Consider the following 23,118-nt stretch of genomic DNA (forward strand, 5'->3'; position numbering starts at 1 on the left):
ACGTAGGTAAAACATTCCATGATATTGAGACTAAAGGCAGAAGAAAACAGCACTCTCCAAACTAGTGGAAGCAGAGATAAACAGATGGGACTATATTAAGTTGAGAAGCTTCTGCACCTCAAAGGAAATAGTGCCCGAATACAAGAGCCAGCTATTGAGTGGGAGAAACTATTCACCCATTACCCATCAGATAAGGGGCTAATATTCAATATATACAAGGCACTGACAAAAATTTACAAGATAAAAACATATAATCCCAAAAAAAAAATAAAAAAAAACATATAATCCCATCAAAAATGGGGAGAAAAAATGAACAGACACATTGATAAAGAAGAAATACAAATGGCCATACAACAAATGAAAAAATCTGAAAGAAGAAATCAATAATAACACAATCATTGTGGGAGACTTCAACACAGCCCTATCAACACTTGATAGGTCAACCAGACTGAAACCCAACAAAAACATACTAGCCCTGAAAAGAGTTATGGAAGAAAGAGGACTACTAGATATATACAGGACACTCCATCCCAAAAAACCTGGATACACATTCTTTTTCCAATGTACATGGGTCATTCTCCAGAATAGACTACATGCTGACACATAAAACATACCTCCATAAAATCAAGAGGATAGAAATCTTGCAGGCTACCTTTGCTGACCACAAGGCTCTGAAATTAGATGTGAACTACAAAGCCACACAGAAGAAAAACTTTAATAATTGGAAACTAAACACCCTGCTACTGAACAACCAGTGGGTCCGAGATGAAATCTAAAAGGAAATCAAAACTTTCCTGGAAACAAATGATAATGAAGACACAAACTGCCAGAATCTATGGGACACAGCAAAAGCAATCCTGAGAGGAAAATTTATAGCTCTACAAGCACACATCAGGAAGGAAGAAGGAGCATACCTGAATAACTTAATGGCGCAGCTAAAACAATTAGAAAAAGACCAACAAAAGGAACCAAAAAATAGGGAGACAAAAGGAAATAATAAAGTTGAAAGCGGAACTCAATGAAGTGGAAAAACCAAAAAGCAATCCGAAAGATCAACGAAAGCAGAAGCTGGTTCTTTGAAAAAATAAACAAGATTGATAGACCATTGGCAAAAACTCACAAAGAAAGAGAGAAAGAGAAATCTGATAACCCGTATTAGAAATGAAAAGGGGGAGATCACAACAGAAATTGCAGAGATCCAAAGGATAATCAGAGGCTACTTTGAGAAACTTTATGCTACAAAACATGAGAACCTAGAAGAAATGGAAAAATTCTTGGACACTTATAACCTTCCACATTTAAGTAAGGAGGATGTAGCATATCTAAACACCCCCATCACTACTGAGGAAATTGAAACTGTAATCAAACATCTACCAAAAAAGAAAAGCCCAGGCCCAGATGGTTTTCCTAATGAATTTTTTCAAATATTTCAAGAGGAGCTACTACCAATCCTAGCCAGACTCTTCCATGGAATTGAAAAAAGGGAACTCTCCCAAACAGCTTTTATGAAGCCAACATTACCTTGATACCAAAACCAGACAGAGACGCTGCCAAAAAAGAAAATTACAGACCAATATCCCTGATGAATGCTGATGCAAAGATCTTCAACAAAATCCTGGCAAATAGGATCCAATGCATCATCAAGAAGATCATACACTACGACCAAGTAGGCTTCATCCCAGGAATGCAAGGATCGTTTAACATCCGTAAATCTATTAACATCATACACAACATCAACAACAAGAAAAATAAAAATCACATGATCATATCAATAGATGCAGAGAAAGCATTTGATAAGGTCCAACACCCATTCTTGATCAAAACTCTCAGCAAGATGGGAATGGAAGGAACCTTTCTCAATCTAGTTGAAGCCATCTTCCACAAGCCAATGGCAAATATTATCCTCAATGAAGAAAAACTAAAAGCCTTTCCTCTAAATTCGGGTACAAGACAAGGCTGTCCGCTCTCACCACTCCTCTTCAACTTAGTACTGGAAGTTCTTGCTATAGCGATCAGGCAAGAAAAAGATATCAAGGGAATTCAGATAGGAAAGGAAGAAGTCAAGCTCTCATTGTTTGCAGATGACATGATACTCTACTTAGAAAACCCTAAAGACTCTACCAAAAAGCTTCTAGAAACAATAGATTCATATAGCAAGGTGGCAGGCTACAAAATTAACACACAGAAATCAATGGCCTTTTTATACACCAATAATAATAGTGAAGAGATGGAAGTCAGGAAGGCAATCCCATTCACAATAGTGCCACACAAACTCAAATATCTTGGAGTCAACTTGACCAAAGACGTGAAGGACCTATACAAAGAAAACTATAAAGCCCTGCTCCAAGAAATCAGAGAGGACACACGGAAATGGAAACACTTACCCTGCTCATGGCTTGGCAGGATTAACATAATTAAAATGGCAATACTCCCCAAAGCATTATACAGATTTAATGCGATCCCCTTAAAAATACCCATGACATTCTTCAAAGAAGTGGATCAAACACTTATGAAGTTCATCTGGAACAATAAACATCCTCGAATAGCTAAAGCACTCCTAGGGAAAAGGAAAATGGGAGGCATTACTTTCCCCAACTTTAAACTGTACTACAAAGCAATAGTTATTAAAACAGCATGGTATTGGAATAAAGACAGACCCTCAGATCAGTGGAATAGGCTTGAGTTCTCAGAGAACATTCCCCAGGCATACAATTACCTAATTTTTGACAAAGGAGCAAGAAATCCTAAGTGGAGCAAGAAAAATCTTTTCAACAAGTGGTGCTGGCAGAACTGGTTAGTGACTTGCAAAAAAGCGAACATAGACCCCCAGTTAACATCATGTACGAAGGTAAATCCAAATGGATTAAAGACCTTGATATCAGACCAGATACCATAAGGTATATAGAACAACACGTCGGTAAAACACTCCATGACATTGAGACTAAAGGTATCTTCAAGGAGGAAACTGCACTTTCCAAACAAGTGGAAGCAGAGATTAACAGATGGGAATACATTAAACTGAGAAGCTTCTGCACCTCAAAAGAAATAGTGCCCAGAATACAAGAGTCACCCACTGAGAGGGAGAAACTATTCACCCAACATCCTTCAGATAAGGGGCTAATATCCAAAATATACAGGGCACTGACAGCACTTTACAAAAATAAACATCTAATCCCATCAAAAAATGGGGAGAAGAAATGAACAGACACTTTGATAAAAAAGAAATACAAATGGCCAAAAGACACATGAAAAAATGCTCCTCGTCACTAATCATCAGAGATGCAAATCAAAACAACGATGAGATACCACCTCACACCACAGAGATTGGCGCACATCACAAAGAATGAGAACAATCAGTGCTGGCAGGGATGTGGAGAGAAAGGAACTCTTATCCACTGCTGGTGGGAATGCCGTCTAGTACAGCCTCTATGGAAAGCGATATGGAGGTTTCTTCAAAAACTGGAAATTGAGCTCCCATTCGACCCAGCTATTCCACTCCTAGGGATATACCCTAGGAGCACAAGAATACAATACAAAAACCCCTTCCTCACACCTATATTTATTGCAGCACTATTCACAATAGCCAGGCTCTGGAAACAACCAAGATGCCCTTCAACAGACGAATGGCTAAAGAAACTGTGGTACATATACACAATGGAATATTATGCAGCCATCAGGAGAGATGAAGTCATGAAATTTTCCTATACATGGATGTACATGGAATCTATCATGCTCAGTGAAATAAGTCAGAGGGAGAGAGAGAGACGTAGAATAGTCTCACTCATATATGGGTTTTAAGAAAAATAAAAGTCATTTTTGTAACAATCCTCAGAGACAATTAGAGGAGAGCTGGAACACCAGCTCACTCCATGAAGCTCACCACAAGAGTGGTGAGCACAGTTATAGAAATAACTACGCTGAGAACTACCATAATCAAGTGAGTGAATGAGGGAACTGGAAAGCCTGTCTGGAGTACAGGTGGGGGTGGGGTGGGATGGAGGGAGATTTGGTACTTTGGTGGCGGGAATGTTGCACTGGTGAAGAGGGGTGATCTTTATATGACTGAAACCTTATCACAATCATTTATGTAATCAAGATATTCAAATAAAGAGAAAAAAATTAAAAAAAAAAAGAAAAACAAAAGACATTTTTGCAATAATCCTCAAAGACAAAGGGGAGGGATGGAAGATCCAGCTCAGGACATGAAGCTCAACACTTAAAGTGTTGAGTGCAGTTAGAGAAATAACTACACTGAGAACTATCATGACATTATGAATGAATGAGGGAGGTGGAAAGCCTGTCTAGAGTACAGGTGAGGAGGAGGTGGGGAGGAGGGAGATTTGGGACATCAGTGATAGGAATGGTGCACTAATGAAGAGGATTGTTCTTTACATGACTGAAACCCAACAACAATCATATTTGTAATCAAGGTGTTTAAATAAAGATATTAATAAAAATAAGAAAATAAAAAAATAATTTATTAAAAGGACTGAATTTACTGAAGAAAGAGCATCATTCATGATCTAAGTTGGGTGTAATTCTGATAAGGCAATTTGTGACTTTCTACATTATTGAGAAACTCCTATCAAACATCACTTTTTCTTTCTGGGTACTGTGGTTTTCTTTCTTTTTCTTTCTTTCTTTCTTTCTCTTTCTTTCTTTCTTTCTTTCTTTCTTTCTTTTTTCTTTCTTTCTTTTTCTTTCTTTCTTTCTTTCTTTCTTCTTCTTTCTTTCTTTCTTTCTTTCTTCTTTCTTTCTTCTTTCTTTCTTTCTTCTTTTTCTTTCTTTCTTTCTTTTCTTTTCTTTCTTTCTTTCTTTCTTTCTTTCTATCTTTCATTCTTTCTTTCTTTCTTTCTTTCTTTCTTTCTATTTCTTTCTTTCTTTCTTTCTTCTCTTTCTTTCTTTCTTTTCTTTTCTTTCTTTCTTCTTTCTTTCTTTCTTTCTTTCTTTCTTTCTTCTTTCTTCTTTCTTTCTTCTTCTTTCTTTCTTTTCTTTCTTTCTTGCTTTCTTCTTTTCTTTCTTCCTTCCTTTCTCTTCCTTCCTTTTCTTTCTTTCCTTCCTTCCTTCCTTCCTTCCTTCCTTCTTTCCTTCCTTCCTTCCTGTCTCTCTCTTCTTCCTTCCTTCCTTCCTTCCTTCCTTCCTTCCTTTCTTTTTCTTTCCTCTCTCTTTCCTTCCTTCTTTCCTTCCTTCCTTTCGGTCTTTCTTTCTCTGTTTTCTTTCCTTCCTTCCTTCTTTCCTTCCTTCCTTTCTGTCTCTCTCTTCTTCCTTCCTTTATTTCTCTCTCTTTCTTTCTCTATTTCCTTTTTTCCTTTCTTTTGTTCTTTCTTTCTTCTTTTTTTCTTTCTTTCTTTTTTCTCTCTTTCTTGTTTTGGGCCATGCCTGGCAGTACTCAGGGCTCACTCCTGGACTTTTGCTTAGGAATCAGTTGTTGTGGACTCATAGACCATATGGAATGTGGAGGATTGAACCTGGGTAGGCCATATGCAAGACAAACATTCCCTACCCACCCTACTTTGACTCAGGCACCAACCAGAGAGTCTATTTGTGAGAGAAGGGCCTGGCACCGTGGTTTGCAGTGTAACCTCATAGTACCTGGTTGTTCTGTGGCAACATAAAACTAGCGGGCGAATTTATTAGTAAAATATAAAGCCTAAATTGTGGGCTGCAGTGATAGTTCAGTGGGTAAGGTGTGCTTGCCTTATGCTCAGATGACCAGGTTCAATTCCAGCATCTCATATAGTTCCCTGAGCACCACCAGGAGTAATTCCTCAGCACAGTTTCAGGAATATTTCTTGGTGCAGCAATATCAAAGCAACAAATGACATAAATTAAAGTATTATTTCTGCCATAGATGGAGATGAACATAGCATAGCCATCAGAACTTCCGTTTCATGAGCTCCCACTTTTGATTTGGAAGAATCAGAATAAACTAATTTCAATACATCTCTGCTAGAGTCCACATGCAGGTTCAGAGTCAGGCTTCCTGGGTAGAGACTGGAGTACTAGGTATAGCTCAGACTGCGAAGTTCTTGGGAGGCCATTTCCTTCATCCTGCCTCCCTCCTTAAGCACCCAAAGGAAAGAAAACAAAAGCCAACCTTTCTGGACTATTTTGAATCACATTCTTATTATTTGAACTTTCCTTATGTCTAGTTTTTGCTTTTTTGGTCCTACTTAATGGTACTCAGGAGTTATTTCCAGTGAGATGGTCTTTGTCTCTCTCCTGGCACTGCACAAGTGCTAACTCCAGCTCAATGCCAAAAGCATCACTCCCAGAGATTCCAGGGGACTGTGGAGTACATGGGATCAAAATTGACCACCTGTGTGCAAAGCATGCTCTCTATGCCTGTTAGGTTGTCTCTTGGACAATAGTTTATTTTTCGGAATATCTAGAACTTCTAGCAGGAAGATCTGTATGCTGGTGTGAGAGGTTGCTCGCTGCACATTTTTGGTCTCTAATATGCTCGTTTTCTCTGCCATTTTCAGATAATCATGGCCTCAGAAGATCAAAACTTAGACAATCATTTTCGAAGAAAGCTTTTGAATATTGATTCTCAACTGGGGTCTGAGGATGTGGAGTGTATAAAGTTTCTAGTTACCCACCTAGAATTAGTGACTCAGAGAAATATGGAAGAATGCAAAAGTGCCTTGGAAATTTTTGATCTTTTCCGGCAATATGATCATTTGAGTAAGGACAACACCATTCTCCTAGGAGAAATCCTCTATGTGATCAAGAAGCCACTGTTAGAGCACTTGAAAGACTTCCAAAACCTATCTGAGGAGTATTTGTCTTCCAGAAAGAACATCTTGGTGTTCAGGTGAGGATAAATCTGTGATCAACATAGGATGGTCTAGACAATATAGACAAGGACCAGGAGGACCAGTTCATGGTAGGAAGCTTGTCACAAATAGTGGGGGACACTATTTACAATAACCAGAATCTGGAAACTATCCAGATGCCCAACAACAGATGAGTGGCTAAAGAAACTGGTACATGTATATAATGGAATACTATGCAGCATCAGAAAGAATGAAATCATGCATTTTTCTTAAACATGAATGGACATGGAAACTATAATGCTGAGTGAAATAAGTCAGAGGAAGATAGACATAGAATAGTCTCACTCATCTGTGGGATTTAAGAAAAATAAGACACTATTGTAATAATGCACAAAGACAATAGAGATGAGGGCTGGAAGGACAGGCTCACACTATGAAGCTTACTGCGAAGAGTGGTGAGTCCAATTAGAGAAATCTACACTGACAACTACCATGACAATGGTAGTGAGTGAGAGAAATAGAATGCCTGTCTTAAATACAGGTAAGGAGTGGGGGTGGAGGGAGTTAAAGGGTGTGTGTGTGTGTGTGTTCTTTTTTTTTTATAACTAAAACCCATCTACAAACATGTTTGTAATCATTGTGCTTTAATAAAGCTATTTAAAAGATAGTTAAGGAGTTCAGCTGGGGCAGAGAATGGACAGTAATGACGATTAAAATGGGAAATATTCCCTTGAGACAAGAACTGTGTGCTGAAAAGAGATAAGGTGATAGGCATGATACCCTTTCCATAAAATAGTACAAAATAAAGTGTCTAAAATTAAAAAAGGAAGAGGGAGAGAAGGAGAGAGAGAGAGAAAGAGAAAGAGAAAGGTCTACCACAGAGGCAAGCAAGGAAGGAGGGCTGGAAGGAAACTGGGGACATTGGTGGCAGGAAATGTGCAATAGTTATGGGTGTTGGAAATTATAAGACTGAAACTCAATCATAAACAACTTTGTAACTGTGAAAAAAAAACTAAGCCAAACTGTATTATGAACAACCTTATAATCATAGGGTGGTCCAGCAATTCTAACCAAGAGATGGTAAGCTTCAGGAAATCAGGAAATGAGAGATAGGGAGGTGAGCAAAGCTGCAAAATCTCACTCCGGGTCTGCAACAGCTACTTGTCTTTGGTTTTGGTTTTGGTTTCTGGGAGGGCACACCTAAGGCTGCCTAAGGGCTACTCTGGGCTAGGCCCTCAGGGGTCACTCCTGCTCATGCCCAGGAGACCCTGTGATGCTGGAGGTCCAACTGGCCTCTTCATGGAGATCATGTGCTCAGTTGAGCTGAGTGAACGCTCAGACCCAAGAGTTATTTCCCTGCAATTCAGTGACTGAGAAGGCCGGATCCAGAGGCTGTGTGGGAGTCAGTGCACTTCCACTACTTGCTACTTGCACTCCTTGCTAACGTGCTGCTCTTCCTTTGCACTTCTCAGAGAGAAATACAACTTCCTAAAAACCCTTGTGAATATTGATTCCCAACTGGACGATGACAATGTGGCAGCTCTGAAATTTCTCTGTCGAGATTTGGTGAGTCAAGGAAAGCTGAAGAGATGCACAAGAGCCTTGGATGTTTTCCATCTGCTGCTGACAGAGAAGGAAATGACTGAGAAAGACTATATTGTACTGGTAGAACTTCTCACCATGGTCAAGAAGTCACTCCTGCAGACACTCAGCTACAAGATAGAAGATGTGGAGAGACAAGGGAAGATCTCATTGTTCAGGTGAAGAGGTCTTTTATTGAGACAGGATGGCAGTTGATCTTATCTTTGAGATGATGAGCTTCTAAGACTATACTTTCAGGGATCATTTCTATAGTATGAGATGATGAGCTTCAAGAGCTAAGGACATAAGAAGTAGAATGACAAATGTGGTGGTGAAAGCTTAGCGTTGACCTGGCAGTGTAGAAAGTTGCAGGCAGGGCATAATGGGGTGTCCCCCCATCTTACTAAGGAGCCTGACTCCCAGAGGCCAGCCTGTGCTCCAGGCCTTGGACTGAGCTCACCTACCCTCTTGACTCGGGAATGAGTAGCTGGTGTGTTCATTCTTTTGCAGGATTTGAAAAGAGAAAAAAATGAGCATTCATAGGACAAATAGGATAAGAAAGATGTGACCTGCAATAGGGGCATGTAATTTATGCCACATTCAGTTGTGGGATCGAATACATACAGAGGTGAAATAGAGAAGGAAATACATAGATAATGGACTTACCATTGTTCAAGATCAAGACAGTTCAGCTTCTGAAATTTCACTGGTAAATCACTAACCTCAATCAACTACACAAGAAACAGTGTTTGAGACATTATTTTATTTGGTAGTGGAGAGGCACATCTGACTGTTTTTTATGGATTACTCCTATTTCTACATTCAACAGCCTCTCCTGGTGGTGCTTAGGGGACCATAAGGGTACCAAAGATCAAATCTGGTTTGGCCATGCGCAAAACATTCTATCTATTTTACTATGTCTTTAGCTCCCAGAGAGATGTTATTTTATAGCCTATCAGTGACTTGGAAGGAAACACAAAGATCTGGGGTGAATCAGGATCTTGGGGGCTTGCCAAAACAGCATCCTGTCTTTTAGTTGTGAGCAAGAACACTGGATCAGAAGACCCACTCACATGGTTTACTAGATATCATGATGGACTAGGTCTCTTTGAAGCTCAGAAATTTAGTTTTTAAATTTGCGTGTCATCGTTGCACAGGGACCATGCTAATCTTCTCTGTACCATTCCAATTTTAGTATATGTGCTGCCGAAGCAAGGACTAGAAATTTTGTTTTTGAATTTATAAAGTGGAAATAAAAGTTGTCTCCTGAGTCTTAAGCATAGTGGGCAGAACATTGGCCTTGCACATGACCTAAATGGTTTGATCCATAGCATCCTGAATCTGCCAGAAATAATTTCTGCAGGCAGAGCCAGAAGTAACCCCTGACACTGTCGAGTGTGGACTAAAAATCAAAAAAATTATTGTCTTCTGATTCAGAGTTTCAGGGAGACAGTGCATGGTATCAGCTCATAACACTCAGGCAAATTCAATATCAGGAATTACACGGCCCCTAGCACCACTAGGTAGGACCTTTGAGACATCCAAGCATAGCTATGTGGTCTGGTATTACCCAGAAATGCATCCTTGGCTCTTGCATGGAATCACAGACCCAGTTTACTGAGTATTGCTGGGAGAGTCCCTTGGCTTCCTGAGTACTGCTTGAGAAGCTTGAGAGACTCTGTCCCCAATATATTCTCTCTCTCTCTCTCTCTCTCTCTCTCTCTCTCTCTCTCTCACTCTCTCTCTCTCTCTCACTCTCTCACACACACACACACACACACACACACACACACACACACACACACACACCCCTCATTGCTTAGAGCCAGGAAATAGCATAAGTATTAGGGGCACAAGCAAAGACCCTGGTACCACATGCCACTCCCCAAAATCACGAAACTTGGGGCCTCTACACTGTCTACACTGTCTGATTTGGCTATGGCAGTTACTAAACACCATCAGGATCACCCTAGTGGCCCCCAACACTGCACAATTTCAGGGATCAAATTGAACTTTTGAACACAAGGAGGAGATCCCAGGACCCACCTAGCACACATAAAAAGTTTAAGGCTCACTCCCCAAACCTCACCCTCATAATAGGCAAAAAAAAAAAAAAAAAAAAAAGGAATTGTGATTATTTATCATTATCTTTCAATGGAGGTAATGTTTGTAGAACCACTTGATTTATTCTGATGTTTTTTTTTTTTTTGTTTTTGTTTTTTGTTTTTCGGGCCAAACCCGTTTGATGCTCAGGGGGTACTCCTGGCTAAGCACTCAGAAATTGCCCCTGGCTTGGGGGGACCACATGGGACACTGGAGGATTGAACTGCTGTCCTTCCTTGGCTAGTGCTTGCAAGGCAGACACCTTACCTCTAGCGCCACCTCGCCGGCCCCTATTCTGATGTTTTGCATACACTGCGATTGTAATTTTTGTTCTGTTTTAGACAATTGCTCTACAAACTGTCAACAAATATTACCCAAGACGACTTAAAAGAGATGGGCTTCCTTGTGGAAAATGACATCTCTGGAACATGGGAGGTAAGTGGGTGACAGAGAAAAGATGGTTGACTTTATTGGTGCTTAGGAAGATGTTAAAAAGGATTTTTCAAGATAACTTATATTTTTGCAGGAGAAAATATCTTTTATTTGGGGGGGGCATACCCGGTTGTAATCTGGGGTTACGTCCTGCTCTGTGCTCAGGTATCAGTCTTGACAGGCTTGGGGACCATATGGGATGCCAGGTATAGTACCCTGGTAAGCTGTGTGCATGGCAAATGCCCTCCCTGCTATGCTATCACTCTAGCACCCAAAAAAGAATATCTGACCTTGATTAGAAACAGGGACCTTGGCCCAAAGAGATAACATGGAGGTAGGGCGTTTGCCTTCCATGTGGAAGGATGGTGGTTTGAATCCCAACATCCCATATGGTCCCCTGAGCCTGACAGAAAGATTTCTGAGTTTATAGCCAGAAGTAACCCCTGAACGCTGCCGGGTGTGACCCAAAACCAAACAAACAAAAACCAACCAAACAAAAAAAGGAAACATGGACCTTGGTGGCTGACGAATTTGGATGCTCATCTTGATTCTGTCACTAAATCCTAGAGTAGAGCAAATGGTGAAAACTTTCTGAGTCTTCCTGTTCTCATTTGTGCTATTTTCTGGGTACCATTATACCACTTCCATCCAGAACTGTTGCGTGCACTGGGGGAAATCATGTACGAATGTATTCACCAACGTGGGTCTACGTTTGGAGCCTGGAAACGAGGCAGGACTGACTAACTGCTGAGGTCCCCTAGTGCTTTAGTATATAGATGTGTGTGGGATGTAGCCAGGGAAGGAACGAGGTAGCTACTGAAAACCAGTCCTTCAGTGCCAACACACAATAGGGTTTCTGAGGCAGCTGTGTGCCCCTTTCAGTCAATGATGCAGTATCTTCCAGGTAGGATTTCTGAGAATATCAAATGTGATAAATGTTAAAGTTGTGCTCTGGAAAGGGAGTGTCAGTTGAGTATCCTTATGGTCAGCTAATATAGTCACTATGTTGGTCTTAGTATGGCAAGAGGGTGCTAAAGAGCATTTCCCCTTTCAGATATGAAAGGCTGTGCTCAGAGTTACTCCTGGCTCTATACTCAGAAATTACTCCTGGCAGGCTCTGAGGATCCTTTTGGATGCTGGGGATTGAACCCAGTTAGCCACAAGTAAGGCAAACACCCTTCCACTGTGTTATCGCTCCAGCCCACCAGTGATTATCTTATACCACTATTCTTGTTTCATTCCTCTGAGGGTTTCAGATACATAGAAAAAAAAAACTCACATGGATGGAAGTGAGTGAGAGAGAGGTAGTAAAGTGAACAGGGCCCTTGCCTTGTATGGGCCAACCTGAGTTCAACACCAGTAGCCTGCACAGTCCTGAGAGCACCACCATAATAATCCCTGGGTGCAGAGTTAGGAATAAACCCTCAGCATTGCTAAAAACAAAAACAAAAACAAAAATTATATGGAAATGATGAATTGTAGAACTGAACAAACAGCTCATTTCCTCAATACATTCAAGCCTGTAGTACAGCTTTCCATGCTGTACTTTCTTGAGATCAACTGAATTGATTGACTGTACTATCTCTCCAGCCCACAGCTCATAATTAAAATATATATATATCTAGATATAAATATATATAATAAAATTAAGAATATATAAATAACTTCTCTGGTATATTGGGAGCTAATCTTTGCTAAATATTTTTGATAATATATAATATTTGATAAATATAAAATTATATGAGTATTATATATAATTATATATAAATATAACCTTTGATAATATATATTTATATATAAATATATATGTTTAAGGCACTCTGTTTACTGTTACTGATGAGGGTTTCATGCATAACATATTCCCACACCAAACCCTTCAGGAAAGTGTTCATGTCCCTCTATCAATGTCCCCTTCCCCTATTTCCCTTCTCTTCCCTTCCCTATGGTTAGTTTTATAGTAAAGACCATTTTTCAGTTCTGTTGTTATGGATATTTGCTATTTCCTACAGTTTCTTTATTATCCCACTTTTGAGAGAGGTCATTTGTGTCTGTCCCTCTCCTTCTGATGAATGTCACTCTACATACATTTTAAATCCACTCATGAAAAAGAAAATTGCATTATTTTATTTTTTCTTAAAATATCATAGTATTCCATGGTATATATGTACCAGAGTTTCTCTATGAAGCCATATGTTTTTGGGAAAATTTTGTCTACCATGTATAGATTTTGTCTACCTTGTATAGAGCTGCAATGAATATAAGAGTGTAACTGTCTTTTTTTGAATAGAGTTTATGAGAACTTTGGGAGTAGATAACAAGAAATGGATTTGCTAGGTCATGTTTAGGCTTGATTCTAAGTTTTTTGACAAGTGTCCATACTATTTTCAAAAGAACTGGGCCAGTCAGCTTTCCCACTAGCAATAAATGAGGGTCCCATTGTGTTCACATCCATGTCAGCACTGATTATTTTAGTTTTATCTGATCTGTGCTAGTTTCACTGGGTATTCTTTTGATTTGCATTTCCCTGGTCATAAAGTGTGTAGCACATTTTCACTACCTTTTAGATATTTGTATGTGATCTTTGAGGATGTTTCTATTCATCTTTCTACCCCATTTGGGGGGGGGGATGGGATTGGATTCTTTCACCTTGTAAAGTTCTAGTAGCGCTTTCTATATCTCTGATATGAATTCATTATCAGATGAGTGGTGGGAAAATATATTCTCCTAGACTCTAGAATTTTTTTTATTTTTTGAAGTGAAGAAACTTTATATTTTGTGTGATTCCATTTGTTGATTTATAATTTGGTATAATCCATTTAAACAAAGTGTTGCTTCTGTTTGCTTTGCTAATGATGTTGAATACTTGAAGAAACTCCAGCTTCAATGTTATGAATTGTTCTGACTATGTTTTCCTCAATATAACTCCTGACTTCAAACCTTTTATCCATTTTGATTTGATTTTTGTAGTGTTGGGGGCGGGCAGAGATAATGCATCAGAGAAATGCTGCCTATTTTATATATTTTTTCTTTGTAGCAGGGCCTTCCCTGGCCATCTCTGCTGGTGAATTTTCATCAAAGTGTACTTGGTTTCAATTTCTCTCTTTTCTCTCTCAGTACTGAGCAGGAAGTCACTACATTTTGGCATGCTTGAGTGGGCTCTTGACCTCAACCAGCAGCTGGGCTCCACAGGCCCCTGCAAGCCTTGCAACATTGGGTGCTGGCAGCCTTGGGCCTCTGCAGCCTGAAGTCCTGCAGCTCTGCAGCCTTGGGCCTTTGCACATACGCATTGATGATTAAAAATAACCATTTCCATGAATAAACTCTTCCCCAAAGAAAACGTATGGATAGCCAAAGGGCATATGAAAAGGTGCTCATCAGCATTTCATGATCAGGAAATGCAAATAAAAGCAACAAGGAACATGCCAATGAGCATGGCACATTACCAAAAGTCTGGAAACAGTTAGTGTTAGTAGTGTTGTGGTAAGAAAGGGACTCCCTCCTGCCGAGCCTACCAGGCATCCTAGAAAGTTTTTAAAAAATTAAAGAAAAAGAAAAAGGAACTCCCATTCATTGTTGGTAGGAATATTCTCTGGTCTAACCTTTATGAAAAGCCATATAGTGATCCATCAAAAAAAAAAATGGGAATGGAAGAACAATATAATCTAGTGATACCATTTATAGCGCCTATCTCCAAAGTATAAAAATATCAATTTGGGCCGGATTGGTAGCGCAGCTGTCGTGTGTTTGCCTTGCATGGCTGACCTAGGATGGACCTCGGTTTGATCCCTGGTTCCCATATGGTCCCTCAAAGCCAGGGGCAATTTTGGAGCGCATAGCCAGGAGTAACCCCTGAGCATCACCGGGTGTGGCCCCCAAATCAAATAAAAACAGAACATCAATTCAAAAGGTGCTATGTACACATATATTCATCCTCACACTTAATACATTAGCCAAGAAAAGCAAATAACACAAACACCTAAACACAAATAGAAACTGAAGTTGTGGAACATATACACAATAGAATACTTTGCATCTCTAAGAAAGAACATCATGCAGTTTGCAGCAACATGGATGGAACTAGAGGGTTTTATGCAGAGCCAAGTCTGTCAGAGGGAAGGGACAGATACAGAATAATCTCTCATATGTAGAATTGAAAAATATACAACTAGGCAGCAACAAATCCACACAATTGAGTTGGGGAGTCTTGGGGGGAGAGGTCTTGGGGTCCTGAAAAGACAGAGGAAATATATTGTTGATAGGTGTGTGTTAGAATTATGTGCATCAGAATCATTCTTTTTTTTTTTTGCCACACCCGTTTGATGCTCAGGGGTTACTCCTGGCTAAGAGCTTACTCCTGTTTTTGTGATCAGGGGTTACTTTTTGTAGGGCTTGTGAGACTTATGTGAGGATAATCTGGGGGTTGAACTGAGGATGACCTCCTGGTAACCACACTTCTTCTGTCAAATTCTAAGATGGTTTTTTTGTTTTGTTAACCTGTTTCTTTGCTTTATTATTTTCTATCCCCCATCTGACTTTAAATTGTCTTTTCCTTCCAACCTATTTTTCATTGAGAATGAGTCCCCTTCCCTTTTTATATATATTGTCATAAATGGCAAGATTTAGCAACCTCCTCCTTCTCCTCCTCCTTTTCATTATCATCATCATTAATAGATGAGAGTTAGCAAGATAGTAAGCAAGTAAGGAGCTCACCTTGCACAGGGCTGGTCAGGGGCTCAATCCCTAGCATCCTATGTGGTCACCTGAGTACAGAGCCAGGAGTAAGCCCTGAGCACAACCAAGTGTGACCAATCACCTACAAAAAAAATATATATCTTAGAGGTAATTCATTGTGCACATACATATATCATATTCTTTATTTTTGTTTAAATTTTGGAAACTAAAAATTTAGTAGTTTTGAGGATTTACTCCTGGCTCTGTGTTCAGATCTCAATATGCCTTGGGGATCAAACTAGGTTAGGCTAGTGCAAAGTAAATCCCTTCCCTGCTGTACTATTTCCTTGGCCCACACTGTATCTTTATTTATCCTGATCATTTATCTCTTTAGTTCTCTTTCTCTTAAAGGTTGGATGCATGTTCTTTGGGGGTGGAATTTGGGGGGGGGTTTGAGTAACATCCCATGGTGTTTAGGGATCACTTCTGGCTCTTCACTCAGGAATCACTCCTTGCAGGCTCAGGGGATCATATGGAATGTCATGGATCAAACTGTGGTTGGCCATGTGCACTACTGTGCTATTGCTCTGGCTCCTGGAATTCAGTATTACACATCATTATAGCCTTTTGAATCTTGCTGAATCTTTTACAAGAACGTGCTTCAAAGGAAAGTGTACATTGAATGACATAATCTCCTTTTTTCTTACGTAAAAATGCTCTAATCCCTCCCCAAATATACAGTTTAACAGTGGGGGTTGAACAGGAAGAACTAATTCATGAAGATGTTAATATGTAAAGAAATATAACATTTTTTGCTTTTTTAAAATTGTTTTTGATAACACACCCAGCAGTGCTCTATTGTCAGGGATTAGGGATGATGTGATCTTTTTCTTTTGCTACTTTATGCTGATGGCATTGTAATGTCAGTTTTTCTACTTTATCACTAAATAATATAAATAACATATAGCTGGGATTTTATTTGTTCAAGAAAGTAAATAAAATAAAACAACTGATTATTTAAATTCCTAAATAAATTTCAATGAATGTGTAAATGCAGCTAAACCGCTTGGAAAAAAGATAGTTTTTTTCATAGTCTTTTAAAATGATGAAAATCCAAAAGTCTTCCTGGGATTTAAAGTTAACAAGGTTGTATAAGGCTGCAGTGAAATCCATAGTTTCTTCTTGGGAGCATTCTCCGTATGTATATCCTCTTTCTCTGCTGATCAGATATCGCGTGCAACTCACTCTTTGTCAGTTTCACCCAAATAGGTGAGTTTATTGTTCTTTGGGTTCTTCGATCATCTTGAAATGTTTTTTAGTAGCTATGTATGGTTCTCCTTGTGGTAGACTTAGAAATTTTAGAGAAAATAATGATATTGATAGAAAGTCAATTGGAGACATTCCATTTTTTAATTTTTCATTAGTTGTGTTTTAAATGTCCTTAAAGTGTCCTCTTTCAACTATATACTGTCCTTTCAGATTGTTTGCTATTCCCGTTAGGTACTTTGTCTGCCATTTGTTCAAAGGCTTGAAAAGTTTATGTATGCTGTTTCATTATCTGTCTTGATTGAGTTAGGAATTCCCATAACTTAAATGCATTATAATAAAAAGGAGCAGACTGCTTTACCTCTCTCTGATGATGTAGAGACTGCCCTTATGAAGTGAGAATAAGTGTCAATAACCACATGTAAATGTGGGTTTATTTGGGAAGAAATGAACATGGATCACATCCATTTGCCATAGTTCATTTGTCATCAGACCAGGAAGGTTCGCTCCTGCCACATGACTTTTGCAGTGCAGGGGAGCACAAAATGAGAAACTTCAAAGAATATGTCTGGCTTATCTTAGCAGAATGCAGTATTGTACGTGAAGGCAATTGGCATTTGTGTCTAGAGCATTATGTTCATCCACTGGTGATGTAAATATTGGCATTGCCAAATGATCAGCTAATTCATTTTCTAGAGTCATTGAACCAGGGAGACCAGAATGAGATCTTATGTGCATGATTTAAATAGGTTCTGAGTGCTTTTGTAACATGGCTTGCAGTTGTTGAAGTAGATGTTATACCACAAGGTTGTGAACATTTATGAATGCAGTAACAATTCCTGGAAAGAGGCTAACTACTCATGCTGAATGACTTACTATATTACAAGGACTTGACACATGTGATAGCAGGTAAATTAAGGTGGCAAATTCTACTTGTTGTGCAGAGTTGTAATTGGTGCACACTGTTGTGGTCAGGGATGGGCCAATAATCCCATCTTTCCCTGAAGACGAGTCATCAATATAAAACACAGGAACATCTTGAATAGAAGAGGTGTGAATAATAGAAGACATTACAAAAGGTGATCTTCTAAAAATGTTCCAATTTATTCCTGCTGAATAGCGTGAGGAAAGTTCTCCAGAGAAGTCAGCCAATGCTCTTGAAGAACCTCACTGAGTGGTAGTATTGATTCAATTTCTCCATCTTGTATTAAGGCCCTGATTCCACAGTGGATTAAATATTTATTGATGTTTTGGTTCCTGATAATATAGATATAAAGGCTATGATAACCTACTTAATTATTATAATATTAATAAGCTGTAATATACATCTTTGGTGTTTTTTAGATCATGATTAGGGTTTATTTTATTTTTTTCTTTTTGGTTATTTCTGAAAGTGACTGGCTATAAAAAAAAAGATTCATATATTTTAAAGACTTAGATCTTGGGCCAGAGCAGTGGTGCGAGCTGTAGGATATTTGCCTTGCTACATGCTGACCTAGGACGGTTCAATCCTCCAGTGTTACATATGGTTCCCCAAGCCAGGAGCGATTTCTGAGTGCACATCCAGGAGTAATTCCTGAGCGTCACCAGGTGTGGCTCAAAACAAACAAACAAACAAACAAACAGACTTAGATCTAAGTCTATTTGGTGGCCTTTTTAGTCCATTGAATTATTGGCCATACAAGTTTAAATTATGCCATTTCTGCTTCTTCAGACTCTAGAACATCCAAGTTCCTTTTAATAAACTTCTCTAAACAAAATCATAAAAATTCTGCATATATATATAGTTTAAAAATAAGTTTGATAAAACATTTTTACAATGAGCACTATAATAAAAGTCTATACTCTATAGTATCCAAGTTTATTTTCCATCAACTTCTCTGGACAAAGACATTAGAACATTTTTGCAGACATAATTTGAAAATAAAATGCATCCCATGTGGTCCCCCGAGCCTGCCAGTATTCAAACCACCGACCTTCTGCATGAAAGGCAAACACCTTACCTCCGTGCTATCTCTCTGGCCCCTATCAATAATCTCTTATGCTCTTAAACATTATGCATTTCCCCAGAACTATGGAAACTAATATTAAACCACTAGAGTTAGACAAAATTTCTGTTTGCAGTGGGGCATAGAACAAGAGTAGCTATTAATATCTATACAGGTAGGCACACAGTTTAACTAGCAATGTAGTGACCGATACAAATAGGATGGAGAGATCAACCTAGAAAAAAAGATGCAGAAAGTTTTGAAAGTTGCTTCTCCTCAGTTGGGCTTTGGCTGGGTTTAGATTCTACTCTTCTCCATCTCCACCTTCTGTGGTAGGCTATTGAGCTTTCCTAGGATGGGAATTCTTTTAGTACTTGGGCCAGAATCTGGATGGGCAGACTCTCATATCTCCCTGCTCTTTGTCCCCCTCCAATGGGGTTTTTCTTTGGCATCTACCACATCAGTGACCTCAATAAGCTGTTGCAGGTTTGGGGTACAAGGTTCATGCACAAAAAACCTTTGGTAAAAGAAAGGCAGTGGTCATCAGCCTCTGGAACACTGTTCAGAGGCTTCAACTCTTTGCCTTCACTACCTATTTTTATCTTGACTTAGGGGTCCTCTGCCATGTTCAGAACAGGGGCCATATGCATCAATGTTTCACTGAAGGGGACTGCATACTCAGTCCAATTCAAAGAGGTCATCATGGTCACGATTTGGGCACCAGTTGTAGGAGTTCAGGTGTCAGTTGTGAGTCATCTCAACATGCAGATGAGTCTGAAGAAGGGTAGCCATGAAGAATTAATAGACCAAGCCAGTTAGGAGAGAGCCATCAAATCGGTGTCTTCTTGCTTCATGATCTCTCTGCATGTTAAGCCAGATTGTCTTTTCCTTATTTTCCAAGTATAAATTCAACCAGGTGGCTGAGGGTAGAGTGAGATACAGGTGAACTTTTACATATCAAAAGGCTAGGTGAAAAGGAATGAGGAATTTGGGGAAACACCTTTGTCTTGGGTAGTAGCTGGATGTCAACTAACATCCAGGACTGTAGAGAGTCCCTGAAGAGCTATCAGGAGTGACTGAGCACTACTGGGGATAGCCCTAACAACTAAAAATAGAGTAAGATAAAATAACTTTTTTGGAAGGGGCCAAACCAAGTGGTGTTCAGGAGTTACTACTGGAACTCCACTCAAGAATCAATACTGTTGGGCCTGGGGAACCATATGGGATGCCAGGGATCAAACCTATGTTGGTTGTGTGCAAGGCAAGCACCCTATCTGCTGTATTTTGGCTCTTGCCCCTTCTTTCAAAAACACTTATCCATCATTTCTTTAGTATCTTGCTTTGTTTCTGCTCATATTCACTTACAGCTCTATGTTAAAATCATTACCATCCAATGGTTAATAAAGACAGTCTGAGTTCAAATAACATTATATTCTAGTTTTGATAAGTTATAGATCCTCTCTGTGCCTCAGTTATTTTGTCTTTTAAATGGGGAATTATAAAAGTATCTATCTAATGTATTGTTTTAGAAATTGCATATAGCAGAAACTGCCTATAATAGAGATAATTGTATATATATATTTGTGATATAATATGAGAATAAATTAAATAGAGATTAACTTCTACAGCCTTCATTCCCATATTCACTTCTTATGTGTAAGAGTTATACTGTAGCCCTCACTGCAAGCTCTCATACAGTGGTCATGTAAGTAATATGTAATGAATGAATGAATCACCAGTACTCAGGTCAATGTAACCTCACTGAGTCTCTTACAGAGCCCTTTGGATTGGCTGACACGTCTGGAGAAAGAAGATAAAATAAGTGAAACAAGCCTGGAATACCTGGAGGAAATCTTTGAACTAACCAAACGGAGCCTTTTGGCACATATTAATGCTTACAAAAACAAGAGAAGTAAATCCTTCATTCTTTCTTATATCAGAACATGAACGTTTAGACCACTTGATAATCTATAAAATTTATTCTTGGGGCCGGGAAGGTGGCGCTGGAGATAAGGTGTCTGCCTTGTAAGCGCTACCAAGGAACGGACCGCGGTTCGATCCCCCGGCGTCCCATATGGTCCCCCCAAGCCAGGGGCGATTTCTGAGCACATAGCCAGGAGTAACCCCTGAGCGTCAAACGGGTGTGGCCCAAAAACCAAAAAAAAAAAAAAAAAAAAAAAAATTTATTCTTTGCTTTGCCTCCCAGACTTATTATTTCTTTCTTGGTATTGAATGTACTTTTTGAGGCAGATGCCAGACTTCACTCGTATTGGGGAAACTACAACTCTCACACATGTCTTCTGGTTCTGAGCTGGGGTGGAGAATACAGGAAATGAGCTTGAATAGAATAACGTTGAGAAGGAGTTAGGTTGGTTCCTGACATTGGGCAGTGTTAGATGGCCCAGGCTGTCAGGACTCCATGCTATATCTCCATGATATATATATATATATATATATAGATATAGATATAGATATAGATATAGATATAGATATATAGATATATATAGATATAGATATAGATATATTGCTATATCTCTTATCTGAGGGTAATAATCATACTTCGAGTATTTTGTTTGTTTTTAGGATTAAATGAGGAAACCCTTATAAAATGCATGCTTGAAACTGAATAAAAACATGAATGTCAGAGGGAGGCAGTTCATGAAAATTTTTACCATCTTAAAAATTACCATCAAAAAGATCGAAATATTTTTATTTATTTTATTTTTGAATTTGAGCTATTCTTGGTGGCCTCAGTAGTTACTTTTGGCTCTGTGCTCAGGGGTCATTCCTGGAGGGAATGACCATATGAAGGGGACCATATGAGGTGCTGGGATATAACCTGGGTCAGCCACATGCTAGGCAAATGCCCTACCCACTGTTCAATTTCTCCATCCCTAGATTTTTTCCTAACAATATCTTTATTTAAGCACCATGATACAAACATGTTTGTAGTTGGGTTCTAGTTATAAAATATACACCCCCCTTTACCAGTACAATCTTTCTGCCATCAAAGCCCCCTCCCCCATATTCTTCCTCCCCAATCCCGTGCCTGTCTTATAGACAGGTATTCTATTTCTCACACTCACTGCCATTGTCATGATAGTTGTTAATGTAGTTATTTCTCTAACTGTGCTCACTACTCTTTGTGGTAAGCTTCATGTCTTAGGCCTGTCCTTCTGGTCCTCATCTCTATTGTCTGGATATTCTTCTTCTTATTATTCTGTTTTCTTTCTTTCTTTCTTTCTTTCTTTCTTTCTTTCTTTCTTTCTTTCTTTCTTTCTTTCTTTCCTTCTTTCTCTTCTTTCTTCTTTCTTTCTCTCTCTCTTTCTTCCTTCCTTCCTTCTTTCTTTCTTTCTCTCTTTTTTCTTTCTTTTTCTTCTTTCTTTTTCTTCTTTCTTTCTTTTCTTTCTTTCTTTCTTTCTTTCTTTCTTTCTTTTCTTTCTTTCTTTCTTTCTTTCTTTCTTTTCTTTCTTTCTTTTTCTTTCTTTCTTTCTTTCTTTCTTTCTTTCTTTCTTTCTTTCTTTCTTTCTTTCTTTCTTTCTTTCTTTCTTTTCTTTCTTCTTTCTTTCTTTCTTCTTTCTTTCTTCTTCTTCTTCTTCTCTTCTTTCTTTCTTTCTTCTTTCTTTCTTTTTTTTCTTTTTCTTTCTTTCTCTCTCTTTCTTTCTTTCTTCCTTCCTTTTCTTTCTTTTTTCTTTCTTTCTTCCTTCCTTCCTTCCTTCCTTTTCTTCCTTCCTCCTTCCTTCCTTCCTCCTTCCCGCTCTTCCTTCCTCCTTCTCCTTCCTTCCTTCCTTCCTTCCTTCCTTCCTTCCTTCCTTCCTTCCTTCCTTCCTTCCTTCCTTCCTTCCTTCCTTCCTTCCTTCCTTCCTTCCTTCCTTCCTTCCTTCCTTCTTTTTTTTTTGGTTTTTGGGTCACACCTGGCAGTGCTCAGGGGTCAGTTTTGGCTCTAGGCTCAGAAATTTGCCTCTGGCAGGCACAGGGGACCATATGAGATGCCAGGATTTGAATCACTGTCCTTCTGCATAAAGGGCAAACGCCTTACCTCCATGCTATCTCTCCAGTTCCTATTTTTCTTAAATCCTACAGATGAGTGAGACTATTCTGTGTCTATCTCTATTCCGCTGACTTATTTTACTCAGCATAATAAATTCCATGTACATTCATGTATAGGAAAATTTTATAACTTCATCTCTCCTGATGACTACATAATATTCTATTTTGTACATTTATCACAGTTTCTTTAGTGACTCATCTGTTGTCAGGCATCTGGGTTGTTTCCAGATTCTGGTTATTGTAAATAG

The 23,118-nt window shown here is 39.0% G+C and overlaps 1 non-coding gene across 1 annotated transcript; it reads right to left on the reverse strand.

Annotated features, from left to right (window-relative positions):
- Positions 1-9,477: 9,477 nt before the first annotated feature.
- On the reverse strand, positions 9,478-9,579 carry LOC126009787 (U6 spliceosomal RNA). The gene has a single exon (XR_007495990.1). It is a non-coding gene; the product is annotated as a U6 spliceosomal RNA (small nuclear RNA).
- Between the last annotated feature and the right edge of the window lie 13,539 nt (positions 9,580-23,118).

The sequence above is a fragment of the Suncus etruscus genome, chromosome 5 (assembly GCF_024139225.1).
Source record: "Suncus etruscus isolate mSunEtr1 chromosome 5, mSunEtr1.pri.cur, whole genome shotgun sequence".
NCBI classification, from domain to species: Eukaryota; Metazoa; Chordata; class Mammalia; order Eulipotyphla; family Soricidae; genus Suncus; species Suncus etruscus.